This window comes from Saccostrea echinata, unplaced genomic scaffold (assembly GCF_033153115.1).
Source record: "Saccostrea echinata isolate AGI-Se365-2 ecotype Australia unplaced genomic scaffold, CSIRO_AGI_Sech_v1 ptg000014l, whole genome shotgun sequence".
Taxonomy (NCBI): Eukaryota; Metazoa; Mollusca; class Bivalvia; order Ostreida; family Ostreidae; genus Saccostrea; species Saccostrea echinata.
Window position 1 is genome coordinate 20153607 of NW_026889763.1, and position 14197 is coordinate 20167803.

At 34.6% G+C, this 14197-nt stretch overlaps 2 protein-coding genes and 1 pseudogene across 2 annotated transcripts in view; 2 read left to right on the plus strand and 1 right to left on the minus strand.

Moving 5' to 3' along the window:
* The window catches only part of LOC133186914 (uncharacterized), a 492852-nt gene that overhangs the window by 268691 nt on the left and 209964 nt on the right, over nucleotides 1-14197 (minus strand). The window lies entirely within an intron of this gene.
* The window catches only part of LOC133186579 (uncharacterized), a 160068-nt gene that overhangs the window by 50216 nt on the left and 95655 nt on the right, over nucleotides 1-14197 (plus strand). The window lies entirely within an intron of this gene.
* On the plus strand, nucleotides 9011-13996 carry LOC133187336 (uncharacterized; annotated as a pseudogene).

The following is a 14197-nucleotide window of genomic DNA, read 5'->3' on the forward strand; positions in this document are numbered from 1 at the left end:
AAAACCATACTCTTCATCGTACTGAAAATACAGAGACTACAAGGGCTGCAAAAATATTCTACAAAACGATATTATTCCGATTATTAATCTATACAGTATAAGATAGCTTGATGAGAATTAACTTGAGAAAATGTCAATTGAATTATGATGGAAGCATTCGAATAAAATTTTGCATCAAAAACCCACTTTGTTCATATTAAGAAGTATTGTTGCATGATGTCTGTAGTAAATTACAAAGACCTAAGTATAACGTTTGTCTGTTAAGAAATTTGTTATTTACTAATTAATCCTTTAAATCTAGCTTCTTTTTTTTTCGAAAGACCATTTTCTGATTTTATTGTTTTATATCTTCAGAGATGTTTTTGGTAGTTATTTTATAGTTTTTGTACTCTCTTGATATATAAATGTCAATTTATTATAATAGTCATTTCTGGGGAAATTTTCTTTGTAAATTTAATTCTAATCGTAAATGAAGAATACGTGTCTATAACTTAAAACAACTCAATTTTTTTTTTACTTTTAAGGAACGTTTTACAGCGGAAAAATATACCTTAAAATATGTAACAGGATGAAAAACTTATAAGGCTCAACACACCGACAGTTTTCGCACAAAATATGTTTTAAATGAGTTAATTAAATCCTAAAATATCTTCCACGATGGGCATTTGAAAATTTCTGAGAATTATTAACCGTTTAACGGAAGTTAATGATCTTGATATCGATAAGAATCATATATAATTCATGACAAATAACTCAAAAATGACTCTGAATATTGTGTGTTTAGTATACTGACCATTAAGATAACGTAACAAAAGACAAAAGTTTTACCGAAGTCGAAAGAAAAGATATTTTGGTTTGTTTGTTGTTCAACGTCCTTCTCGAGAAAAAAATATGCAAGTCAGCATATGTTTTGAAGCACGCCAACACATACAATTGGAAGTTGGGAAAGAAAAGTTTACATAGACTATAATCTGTCATAAACAGTTATAACCAGAAGCTTTAGAGTTTTGAGGTGATCTGAAAGTGTGTCAAACCGGGCATGTTTTTTTCCTTAAAATATGTGCTAAATATTGGATAAAAAAGTCAATGCTTTTAAGTGGCATTAATACGTGACGTGTTTTAATTAACATGCAGGTATGATGTAAGCTCTGGGTGTTTTTGCTTAGGCGGTCCCATATTTTCTCATAAAAGCCAAAATGACGTCCCTGTATTTTTAACCTCATGGCAACTTGATATTCTCTCAAATTTAAACTCAATAAAAATAAATAAAATTTTACTTAGTAAAGAAACTCAGATTTATTTTTCTTTGTCAAAAGTTAAAAGCAATAATTGCTTGTTAAAATTTTGTACAAAAATACGCTCAGAAACATGTCTGGGAAACAAGTTAGTACGTTTCATTTATTAGCTGTAAGAGCCCTGTTACTCAAGATCCATTTATAGAGAACTGAATTGTTACATTTTGCGTTTCATAGACAACATGTGCTTAACAGAGTGGAGAACTATATCGTAGACCGAAAGTCCCGCCATATTATATGAATAGAAATCTCATATGAACGCCTATGATATCATTATCTTTCATAAATCGTGGTCATCAATCAATAACAAGAAGAAATATGGAATGACTGATTTACTTTGCCTATTTTACAGTCTTCATCTAGCTATAACTAAATTTTCTTTGAAAATGCTTTTCAAAAAAAGCCCCTGAACGCTCTATTTTGATGTTCTCTGGTTTGGATAAAGGCAATTTTCAAGAATTATAAAAGTTTCGTTTTAAAATTTACTACTTCACATAAGACATATATGGAGATATATTCATAACATAATAGAAACACACAACACATCAACGTCCCCTTTCCTTATAGAGCTTGCACAATTCAAAATTTGTTAGATGTTCATTACGGGCATGCATTAAGTATAATAAAACAAATGACTGAATTGACTAGAACAGTTATTAAAGAAAATTAGACTTTTGAGTTTAATAAAATTATCTTAAAATGATTCTTTGTTTCTTAATAAAATTATCTTAAAATGATTTTTTTTCTTAATATTATATAAAAAAAAATGTCTGCAAATTTGATAACCAAGTATCCAAACATAAATGTACAGTAAATAATGAACAAAGTCTTAAAACTTGTCAAACTCTTGTCCTCCTGTGTCGATTTGACTAGTTGTTTCATGCTTTCAAAAAGCAAAGGAGATTTGTTACGATTGTTTCTTTTTTTGGTCGGATATGAAGAGGGTTCTTACGTTAAGATGTAATATCCTTTGACTGAACTATGTAGGTTTGACTGTGTAGACAGTCAACGATATTACCAAAAAATCCATGTCTCATTTAATTTTCTTTCATGGAAAACATTTATGCTTTGCTTAAGTCAAGATTTCTCATGTGCTGATTGCTCATTTTAGCGTTTCACTGACTTCTTTCGTTGTTCTCGTTCCCAATTTACAGAAGTGTTGTGGCGATCTAGCTTTGGAAGAATCGTTCGAGTTTGTCTTCAGAGAATCACCTCGCAAAATCACCAGTCTTGGCATATTCTCTGTTCCAACAGTGCCTTAAATTGGTTCGTTGTTTCCTTGTCACATTTCATGGTCAAGATATTCATAATCTTGACAGAGGACTCTGCCTTCTCGCTGGCTCTCTGATGGTTAGGCGATAAAATTATTTGTTTTATTTCGCTTTCCATGGTGAACTTCTAGAATTCACTTGAAATAAACTTGGGTCCTCCATCCATTACAATAACTGACGGAATTCCAAATTTAGAGAATGCTTCTTGATGATTTCAATCAATTTCTCTGAAGTTGTAGTTTGCATGCATTTTGATGTCTATGGTCGAATCTTGTAAGAGTTTTTGACATTGTTCTTCGTCCTTGACAAATATATAGCTTTAGGTAATACCAACGTTGAGCAAATTTTCCCACGGACAATTTAAAAAAAAAGTTTAGCAATGGTTTTTAACACCAGATTTTTTACGATAGTTAACAGGTTCCGTCTGCTACCTTCTCGTTCATATCCTTACGAATGTAATCTAGTTTGTCTTCTTCCGTCTGACAGTGGGAAGGTAGGTATTGATGTAAGATCTGAATAAATCTTAACTGCTTTCTGGAAAATGCCAAACCTCGTAAATGCGTTGTAAGGTATTTCCCATGTCCAAGGCTTTGTTTAATTCCGGATTCACCCATTAATTAACCAGGTGCCCGTGAGATATCGTTCCTGATCCGTGTGTTGACATCCATCGATGGGTGAATTTAGGGTCTTGTCGTTCTGCACAGGTTCGACACAAGGGAAATAATAACTTGCCCCCGTGCGATTAGGTAAGACGGGATGATAGAGGCTTTGGGGTGGTAAGACACTGTAGTGAATGAGCCCGAAATAGGAACTCACGTCCTGGTATTGATCGGTAATGATTTCAGGATGACCTGCTGGAGATGGTTTATGTTTTAACACATAAGGAGACAGACATCCACGTATCTCAGGTCTCCTTCCTCGCATTATAACTGTGTAGCATTGGTCGGACCTCTGTACAGAGCTTCCCGGGGATCTACAGGATCTTGAATGTCTACGTCCCGTAGAAAATTCTGTAAAGGCACATCTCTGTGCACGTGTTGATCGAACTCGTGCTCCTAGAAAGTAACTAAGGAGTACCTCATTTTCTTTAAGACTTAACTCCTTTTCAAAGTTTGCTCGTGTTATTGTTGATAAGTAAACTGCGTCCCTTGAGGATGCGTTTGGGTCTGTAGATTTGGATAGCAGGTTAGGCAACCGTGCCAATAACATCCGTAAAATTCGTAGACGAAAGTCGTTCATTTTGATGTTATTGATTTTGGTAAATTTTATGATTTCATTTTTTTTAAAGTTCCTCGGAACTTTACAGTACCCACTTCTGATTTACACCACAGTTCATATGCGATTGCACCCATGAGAAAAGGGTGTTTATGGCAATTTTTACACATTTTGAGTTTTTCATGGATTTTGATAGAGCAAGGTTAGGAGTTGTCAAATCTGACTTTTTTTAATGGTTGTATTCCAAGTCTAAGTATGTTTTTTCTTCAATTATATCAATGATACTTCAACAGTTAAATCATGGCGTTATGGTACTTTTGCTTCATAGTCAAACGTTATTGGAGTGAACGTGAATATGATTTCTTATTGTGAAGTTATTAGTATGAGGGTTGTCCTCGTATATACTCGAACATTTTCATTTTCTTTTGTTTCACTAATACTATAAAGATAAAAGTTGGCTTACATGTTGATCAACATTTTTGGAATAATGCATGAAAATTTCAATGAAATATCTCTATATATAACATTTCCCTCTTATGGTAAACGGATCTTACAAATCAGTTGTCGGCGCAACACTGACGACGTCAAAACGTAGCTTGTGGCGTTTGTGAATTTGTTCTGGAAATGTGCTTCTGATAAAATTCGTTTAAGCATAAATTCGGCACTGTATTTAATTTTCTTTTGTTTACCGAGTTATACATCTCAAATACTAGTTTTACTGAAAGACTGCGGGATTAATTCTTTTAATAGACAAGTTCTCCATCCAGATAATAAACCTAACAGTTCGCATTGTTTAACAGCGGCCTTCACCTAGGCCTATGACGTTCAGCTCCTGACTTTCAGTTTGTCTTCATTTTTGTTGGTCTTCAAAACTCCCCTTCCATCCGATAACCAGTCAAGCCATCCTCATACCTCTTCAACTAGGGATAAACCTGTGTCCGAGATTTATGTTTCTGTTTTTCCATCGTTAACATCTCTTTTATCGTATGGACAGGAGTCATATCCCGCTCAACACTGTCCTGCTTATTAATTTGGTGCTCCACATTATCGCCAAACGTCAACATTTTTGACAATATCTATTAAAAGTGTTTTGACATGTAACGTCATATATTTGTCATTAATGATGTCAAATTAATAAAATTTTAAACATGAGTACACCAGATCAAAGAGTATTTATGGAAATAAGTTTTGTGACATTATATTTCTGTATAGCCTTGTAATAAAGAAAACTTCAATGACAATGCTACTTTTAAAAGTCAAAAAATTACCGTGCGCTGACCACCGATATTTAACACCCTTTACGTGCTGTTTTTTTTTTTTTTAATATATATATATTTTTATGACATCACAAGCCTGAACTATTTTGTCAAAATACCGAAAATATAATTTTCCAACAACGTGAAAACATTATTAGTTTTGGTCGAATAGTTTCTGAAATATTCAAAAAGTTCGTGTTTTTCTGGGACAATCCTCGTATATGTATATATTGAATCATTTTTTGTTTAATTGTCTTTTTAAAAAGTTGTTATAAGTAGTGTTAAGTAGTTATAAGTAGTATCCATCAACAATCATTAGTGTTTGAGTTGTTTGTTTTACATTTCGCTCCAGTTGGAAATTTAGACGTAAGATGCGTGCAACTTCCGGGCAGGAATTGCTTTGGAAACATGTAGGATTAATTCGAAAGTATTTTCATTTAAAATATGGCTCTCGATCTCCCAAGATGCCAATTTTGTTGTTTGAAATACGTATAAATCTGATATGTCTACAAAAATGTGAAAATAAAAATGTCCACAGGAACAAACAATTGGTAGTGTAAAATATATTTTTCTTTTTCTAAACATGATAACATAATAAAGACAGAAAATATGAAATGCAATTTTTATTCATAAACAACATTAAGTCGATACATTGTAGAGACATTGCATGTTAAGTAATATTGCACAAAATCTTTTCAAACAAAAACTCAGAAGGACTCCCGTCTAGCATATGGTTATAAAGTAATTATTATTTAATTGAAATAATACTTTTTTAATCCCAGCATTGAACATTTTCGATTATTCACAAAAGAGTCATAATTCACATGCATTAATTAACGTAAAGGCAGTTCCATATGGAGGGTAATCGTGTTCAAAAATCCAGACTTGTAAGTTTGTAAATCCAAACTTGTAAGTTTGTAAATCCAAACTTGTAATCGTATCAGTTTCATAGTCTACATATGTAAGTAGGTAATTCCGACATCCTAGCATGCAGTTCTGAACATACAACTGTGTTGACTTTGTATTTATACTATGAATGTGTGTGTTTTTGATGTTGTAAACTTTGTTTTCCGGAATTTATATTTCCGCGTTCTGAATAAAACACAAAGACAATTGACAAGTCTACAAATGTAAAGTCTACACGTTTGTCGAATTTTGATAATAAGAAACTATGGAGGGGCATCAGTGCCACAATTATTATTATTTTTTTTAAATGTTCTTATTTTCTTTTTTTTTATTTTAACTTTTTGTTTTCCAAATTAGATTCATTTTTTTTTTAATTTCTTATTTTAATTCTTACTTCTTCAAGGCGCGGATCTAGAAGGGGGTCCAGACCTCCCCTCCCCCTAAAATTTGCAGATTTATTAAATGTTTATACTAAACGAACTAAAAGTGATCTTGGACCCCCCTCGAAAGCGCTGATCTGTGTTAAGTTGACGACTACCCCCTCCCTCCCCCAACACACACACACACACACACGCGCGCGCGCGCGCGCCAAATAGGTTTTTCATGCTTGGGAAAGGAGTTTACTTCTTTTTTTTTTTTTTTTTTTTTTTTTTGGATTTTTTTTTTTTTTTTTGGACTGGGATGGACCCTCCCCCGGAAAAAAAAAATCCTGGATCCGCGCCTGTTCTTGTATATATTTTCCAGTTTTATTTTATTTTATTTTATTATGGCAATTTTGATTCCTTTCGTATTTTGATTCTATCTTAAAATTTCAATTATGTTTCACTTCACCTAACTTAATACTATTTTTGGTAACAGCTATAAGCAAAATCGAAAGTTTGTTTAAGAAAGTAGAACTTACAGAGGTAAACTAAGAAATCGGAATAAAATTTAAACGAAAAAGGGCGCTACGGCCTTTTATGTACAGGTACACAGAGATCTTGGCGAGCAGTCTAGCTACGAAACGTAGAAAACATTTCCCTGGAACATTTTCTTTTCATTTTAAAAACCATATGATATCATTCTTGCGTGTTTTCTCTCGTTTTCAGACCCGTAGGAAGCATTTTTATTGTGTGAGGGTGGGGGTGGAGCAGTGGACAAAAAACAAAAATTTCTTGATAAGCTCCCCCCTCCCAAAAAAAAAAAAAAGAGACATCCCTGTTGAGGGGGCACAACGATAAATCAGCCTTATTTCTTTTCTTATGTATTTACCAAAAAATATTGAGGGGGCACAATTAATCCGAAATTGCCTTTTTTATTTGGTATAATATATACTGGCACCCTCACCCCACTCGCTACCTACGTCATGGCCGTAGGAACCGGGAGGGGGGCATGGGGGGCAGTGCCCCTTATGATTTTGCCGATATATAGATTACTATAGTAAACATAGATAGTATATGCCTGTGCCCCCTCAATAAAAACGTCTGCTGACCTTTTTTTTATTTGCTTGTCAGGAAATTTTTGGTTACTAGTCCCCCCTCAACTGTCAACTGAAAATTTATGGCTGTGCCCCCCCCCCCACCCCAAACTGAATTTGCTTAATACGGGCCTGACGTACCTGGTTCGGAGCCATAAAACTTAGATGAGCCCACTTTTGATCCCAGTCTCTCTTTTCTATACATACTATTAATTCCTTTGGTAAACGTGAGACTGTGATCAAATATCAGCCCGTCTAAGTTTTATGGCCCTGGTGCAAGATGTTTCAAATATGATAAATATGACCGCCATTTTTGATTGCCCGCTTATGGTACACAAATATCAGGTATCGTTAAATTGATATTGTCATCACATTATTTTTTTAAAGTAGGACAGAGAAAAGAAAATTCACTAACAAATCTCAGGGCCGAAGTAGAAGGGAGCGAAAGGTTGGGCTTCCAACTTTTTTGTGTGGAGAATAATCTTTTGCAGCTGTTTTGATATGAAAATTTATTTATAGGCTGTATGCCCAACCACCCACCACCCTTATTTTGCAGTATCATTAAATTCTGGCAAATTCTTGCGTTGAAAAAAAAAAGTTACTGAAAAGTTAAAAATATCCTAAACATCGCCTCCCACGAAGGAGGAGTTTTGGCAGTTTATTTATTGATTTTTTCATCGTCAACTTTTTTGGAGCCCCCCCCCCTTTCGATAGACATTGATACGAATCTGCATCTATTGATTGGTTGTTTTTTTAAATATGATATCATTGCAGTTACATTAGTTCTTAATAAACTGGGGCACTGATCACAGTAGCCTAGTGGTTGGAGGCTAGCTTCGTAGGCCATGGGAGGTAAGCGTTCGCTTGTCCTAAGTTCTTAATGTCGGGTGTAAAGACGAATAATGACCCCCATAGAATAATGACCAGGGGGTCATATTTCAACGACAAAAAATGACCTCCAGCCGTAGAAAAAGAGACCTATGGGTCATTATTTTATGTGTGCGTCCTATAAAAAATTGACCCCGTTGAAAAATGACCCCCTTTCCAACAGAGTTTATAAAATATACAAAATTTATAACTGGTGATTGATGCCAAGGTTTGAACCTCAATGTTTGATATTCTTCTTCATGCCTTTTCTGACCAACACTGGACGAACGCGCAATTAAAATGCAATAAAACCGCATTACATTTACCTGCATATCTTATAATTAACTTTCATCAGAAAATTAAGAACTTTCTTATTGAATTAGTTTAAGTTATTAAAAAATTATTTCTAATTAAAATAAATTTAACTACATGAATTCCAAATCAATATTTCTTTTTTATGTGTGTACAGGTATCTCTTTTTCTTATTTACAAAAGAAGTTTATTCTAAATACAATATGAAACAAACTGTAACTTTAAACTTAGATAAGATTTCTTGCAGAAAGAAATCTATTAAAGAACATTGAATTTTTTTTCCATTTAATGTAATTAGACTCCCCTCGTCTTGAGAGGGACTGGAGATGTGGCCGTCGTGTGATCGAGCTAGGGGTACTGGCTGATGGTTTATCTGCCTGCAAGAAATGCAGCCAGCCACTTCAACTTTCCCACTGCCAAGGAATCATAAATTTTGGTCTTTCAGCTATGCTAAAAATTCCATGTTTGAATTCTGCATGCAATATGTTAAACAATGTACCAACAGGAAAAAGGCATAATAAAATTTGGGATGCTAATACCAAATTAGCAGCAGGTCAGTGTATTCAATATTTGATCCATTATAAAAGATGATGGTCATTTCAAAAAAAGATATTAAACTTAAAATTTGATACGTGAAATTATGCAAATTCTACTACAGGCGTGGATTAAGGAATTTCCACCGCAGACAACTCGCCCAAACGTGAAAAACCTATTTCCTAGGGGGGGGGGGGTAGTCGTTCACTTCTAATACTTCATACCTATGACTTTTCATACCAACTTAACACAGATGTGCATTTTTGAGGGGGGGGGGGGGGTCCAAGTTCACTTTTTACTTGGTTTAGTATATAAATTTATTCCAAGGGGGGGGGGGGGGGGGTCTGGATCCCCCTTCCCTCTCTAGATCCATGCATGTACTAATTAATCGTCAAGTTAACGGTATGCATTTTATTATCTTTTTTTCATGTTCAGCTGTCCAACACACTGGGATAGGTTTCGACCAGATAAGTGGAATACTGGCTGAGCTAAACATGCCACCCATCAGTAGAACTCTGCTCAGTAGTAGACAGGAAGAGATTGGGAAAGCAACAGAAAGTGTTGCTTCTTTATCTACCCAAGAAGCTCTAGAAGAAGAAGTTTTAGCAACAGACATGTAAATTTTTCACAGTTTTGATTAAAAGTATTACATGTGGTTTAATCATAGCACTTTGATCCATAAGATAACAAAAGAATTTTTTTCCAAGCTTTTTTTCTAAACTGCATTAGCATGATTGAGCATTAAACAGAGATATATTTTACAAAAACATCAAATGATATAGCTGTTTGTGTAATAGAATGATTTTTTTATTTTAAAGAAATGTTTATTTATCCATGATATGTCTTCCCACAGAAATAAGCAGTCATCCAGTATAAGTGTCAGTGTGGACGGGGGCTGGCAAAAGCGTGGAAGTGGCTGCTCATATGATAGCCTCACAGGTATATGGAGTCTTTGAGATTAATATATGATCTGATAATCACCAGAAAAACATTACTATTGGCTAAGGCATATGCATCTTTTATATAGTATTCAGAATTATTTATAATTATATGATATTGCTTTACATCATATAATAATAATTAATTTTTATTTCTTAACATATTTGATAATGGAAATGTGATTTATTTGACAGTATTTTTGATACATGCACCTCTGTATATGATTAGTAGTAGCTTTATAGCTTATAAAGTAATACCCAGTCAAGTGAACTCTATTTTAATGAAAAGCAACTGTTTATTATATCCAAAATCTAAGAATATTGATTTTCATCAAAATTCATGTTTAGGCCATTGCTCAATGATGGGTGTTTGTACAGGAAAAGTCAATGACTACAGTGTTCGCAATAAATCATGCAAGATTTGCGAGAATGCAGAAAGGAAAAAAAAACTCCTGCTCCACATGATTGCACAAGAAATTGGACAGGTAATGTCACCTAGGGAACTTCAACAACAAGTTTTATGTAAATATTTGCATGTATACCTGAGCATCAAGTCAATGTAAAATACTTTATGAAATCTTTTTTTAAAGTCTGAGGGAGAAGAGATAATACTTGTTAAGAAAAAAATTTTCTTTTAAATGCTTATCATAAATTGTAATTACAGGAAGCTCAAAGTCCTTGGAGCCAGATATGGTTGTAGAGATGGTAGGAAGGACACTAAGTAAAGGAGTAAGGATGGAGGCGGTGATAGGGGATGATGATACTACTGCAATATCTCGTATCAACAGTGAATTAGATGCAAACATTGGGAAACCGTCTGACAAGAACCATGTGAAAAAGAACATTGCAAACTCCCTGTACAATCTTCAGAAAACACATAAAAACCTGTCTACAAAAGTTATCAAGTACATCCAGAAGTGTTTCAATTACATGGTTTCACAGAACCAGGGCAGCCCAAGTGCAATTGAAAAGGGATTGACAGCACTATCCTCTCATCCCTTTGATGACCACAAAGAATGTGATAAAGTTTGGTGTCACCGTAAAAGAGATCCAACTAAAAAATTTACATCACTCCCATTCGGTTGACCATTGGAGAGTAAAGATCTTCAGCAAGACCTGGAAGGCATCTTTAACAAGTTAAAGAAGCATTCACAGAAATTAGCCAACCTTGGCAGTACGCAATCAAACGAAAGTTTTAATAAAACTGTAGCATCCAAGGCTCCAAAGAATCGTCTCTTTAGCAGAACCATAACCTACAGAGAAGCTGCAAGTGTGGCACAAAAAAATATTGGTCAAGGCTATCTGATGCAAGTAAGCAATATTTAGTTTAGGCATTTTTTATCAGTTTTGATTACTTTTAATTCTTCCTGAGGTATATATTAGAATTTTCACAATGAATTGAACGTCTTTGTTATTCTCAATAGGTCAACAAGAAGATTGGTGTTTCTCCTGGCGCCTATACAAGGAGGTTGGCTGTTCTAAAGGACAGAATAAGGAGACGAAAAAAAGCCCTGTCTATAACCAAAGAAGCAAAAAGGAGAAGACTGCACCTAAAAGCAGAGAGGTTTGAATGAAATTCTGTACCATTTTCATTATCATATATCCAGTTTGGTTACATAAATGCATTAGATTTTTTTCTAGAATGAAAATTGCGGATGCATGCCAAACCAACCTTTTGACAGTGACTTTTAAATAATGAGTCTATAGTACTTTGTAACAGAATGCATTTTTATACCCCCGCTCCGAAGGAGAGGGGGGTATACTGTTTTACCCTTGTGTGTCTGTGTGTCTGTCTGTCTGTCTAGCTGTCCGTCTGTCTGTCCGTAACAAATTTTGGTCGCAGTTTTCTCAGCAACTACTCATTGCAGATGCTTGAAATTTTAGCACAATCTTTGTTTAGGCATGCCATATAATGGGATTCATTTTTGGAACAAATCCGATGTCAACTTCCTGTTTATCCGTGCGTCTGTCCGAAACATACATAGCAAATTTTGGTCGTAGTTTTCTCAGCAACTACTCATCGCGGATGCTTGAAATTTTAGCACAATCTTTGTTTAGGCATGCCATATGTTGGGATTCAGTTTTTACAAATCCGATGTCAATTTCCTGATTATCACTGTGTTTGTCCATAACCGAACTTGTGTATTCACATCAGAGCGGGGGTATTATTAGTGAGCATTGGCTCACAGACTTCTTGTTTAATACATTGAATACTTTTCTGCTTCTTAGAAAGCAAATGACAGCAGCAAAGGAGATAAGAGAAGGGTCAACTTATTGCTCTGGAATAGCCATGACCAGTATTGATGTCTGTGAAATACCACCACCTATAAGTAAAGCATCCTTCCAGCCAGTTGAAAATTTGGATGATTATCCACAAGTTTACTTTGACCTTGAATCAACAGGACTAGGTTAGTACTCTAATGAAACATTCTCACACACAAATGCATACCCAATCATTTTGATTTATATCAGCTGTCTCTTTAGGGTTCTGCTCAGCAGGTGCCTTATAGTGATCAGTTTAGCTGTCCATCTGTCCATCCATTATCACTTGTCAGGAGCATATTTTGTCACCCCTTGGCCCATTCTTGCTATCAAACTTCACAGCGTGCATGATGGTAGTGGGTATCCAATGAGCTTGAACCAAATTTTTCGACAAAAGTTCTAATTAAATAATCTTCCCTGTGTAAAATCCTTGTCATAATCATACTTGTCTTATGTGCATATGGTAACATTTGATCTTCATTACCAGCATTAGATGAAGTCTGATCTTTACAAACAATTATCGTTGGAGTTGTTACAATATTACTTTATTTCCTCTTCCAACAGAATTCCAAATTTTCTAGGACTTGCCTATAAGTCGGACCTAGACTTTTGGTTAAAAAATTAACTCCCCAAAATCTGACTGATATAAGGTGAGAATATACAGTACCTGGATAACCTACTACATATACATTAAAAATTATCAATTTAAAAAACATGGATTGCTGATAAATTTAACTGTAAAATGATATTATCTATTCTATGGTGTATTTGATTTAATATGACAATGGTGAATCTATAGGTGATTATAATGTACCTTATGGAGAAACCCTCTCACTGATAACCTATGTTTAACCTTTCAGCCAGAAGCTCACACATCACTCAAATTGCTGCTGTATGTGGGTCGGACACATTTTCCCAGTACACTTTACCAAAGATCCCAATCACAGACAAGGCTTCAGAAATTACTGGATTAAGAGTTTTGGATGGGAAAATGTTTCATGGTGACGAGGAAGTGAATGCTGTTCCTTTGGTGGCTGCTGTTGATGCACTACTGAATTTTTTCACAAAATTCCAGTCAAAAGTTGTCTTAGTTGGACATAATGTTAAGTCCTTTGACTGCCATATTTTTATAAATTCTCTGCAGAATTGTTGTAAAACACAGGAAATTGGTAACTGTGTTGCAGGGTTTGTTGACACAAAACAGCTGTTCAAAGTTTTTGATCCCAATGTGGGTTCATTTTCCTTACAAAATTTGTACAAGCATTATATTTGTGAAACGTATAAGGCCCATGATGCACTAGAGGATGTTTTAGCATTACAAAAACTAGTTACATCTGTAGGTGTGGATTTAGATGATCCAAAGTATTTGTCTTCTTCGTTCACATTTTCTAATGCAGTTGATAGCTACTTTTACAGTTCTGAAGTGCGTAAGAATTTGCCTTCATTAGAGCATTTGATTTCAGAGAAGATAGTCAGTAGACACATTGCAAACAGGATTGCAGGGAGTGGACTTTGTTTTAAATTTTTACAACTTGCATATAACAGAAACTGTAAAGATGGAATATACCATCTCCTTTCTGAAATTGTGAGAAAAGGTCCACGTGTTACAAAATCTTTGAAAATATGTTCATCTTTAAACAGATATTTTGCATCAAAATGTGAAAGCTAAAATTTCAGTGTCCCATCTGCAATTAATGTAAAACCTTATCATTCATGGCTTCACTTGTGGACATGAACATTTGATTTCAATGTACATTTTTGAATTGGTGTCCTATAGTATTCTAGTACTTTTGCATAAATTTGGTAATAAACTCAATCCTTGTAATTACAGAGGTATTTCCATCACATCAAACTTTTTAATAGGATTATTCATTTCAGGTTGCTA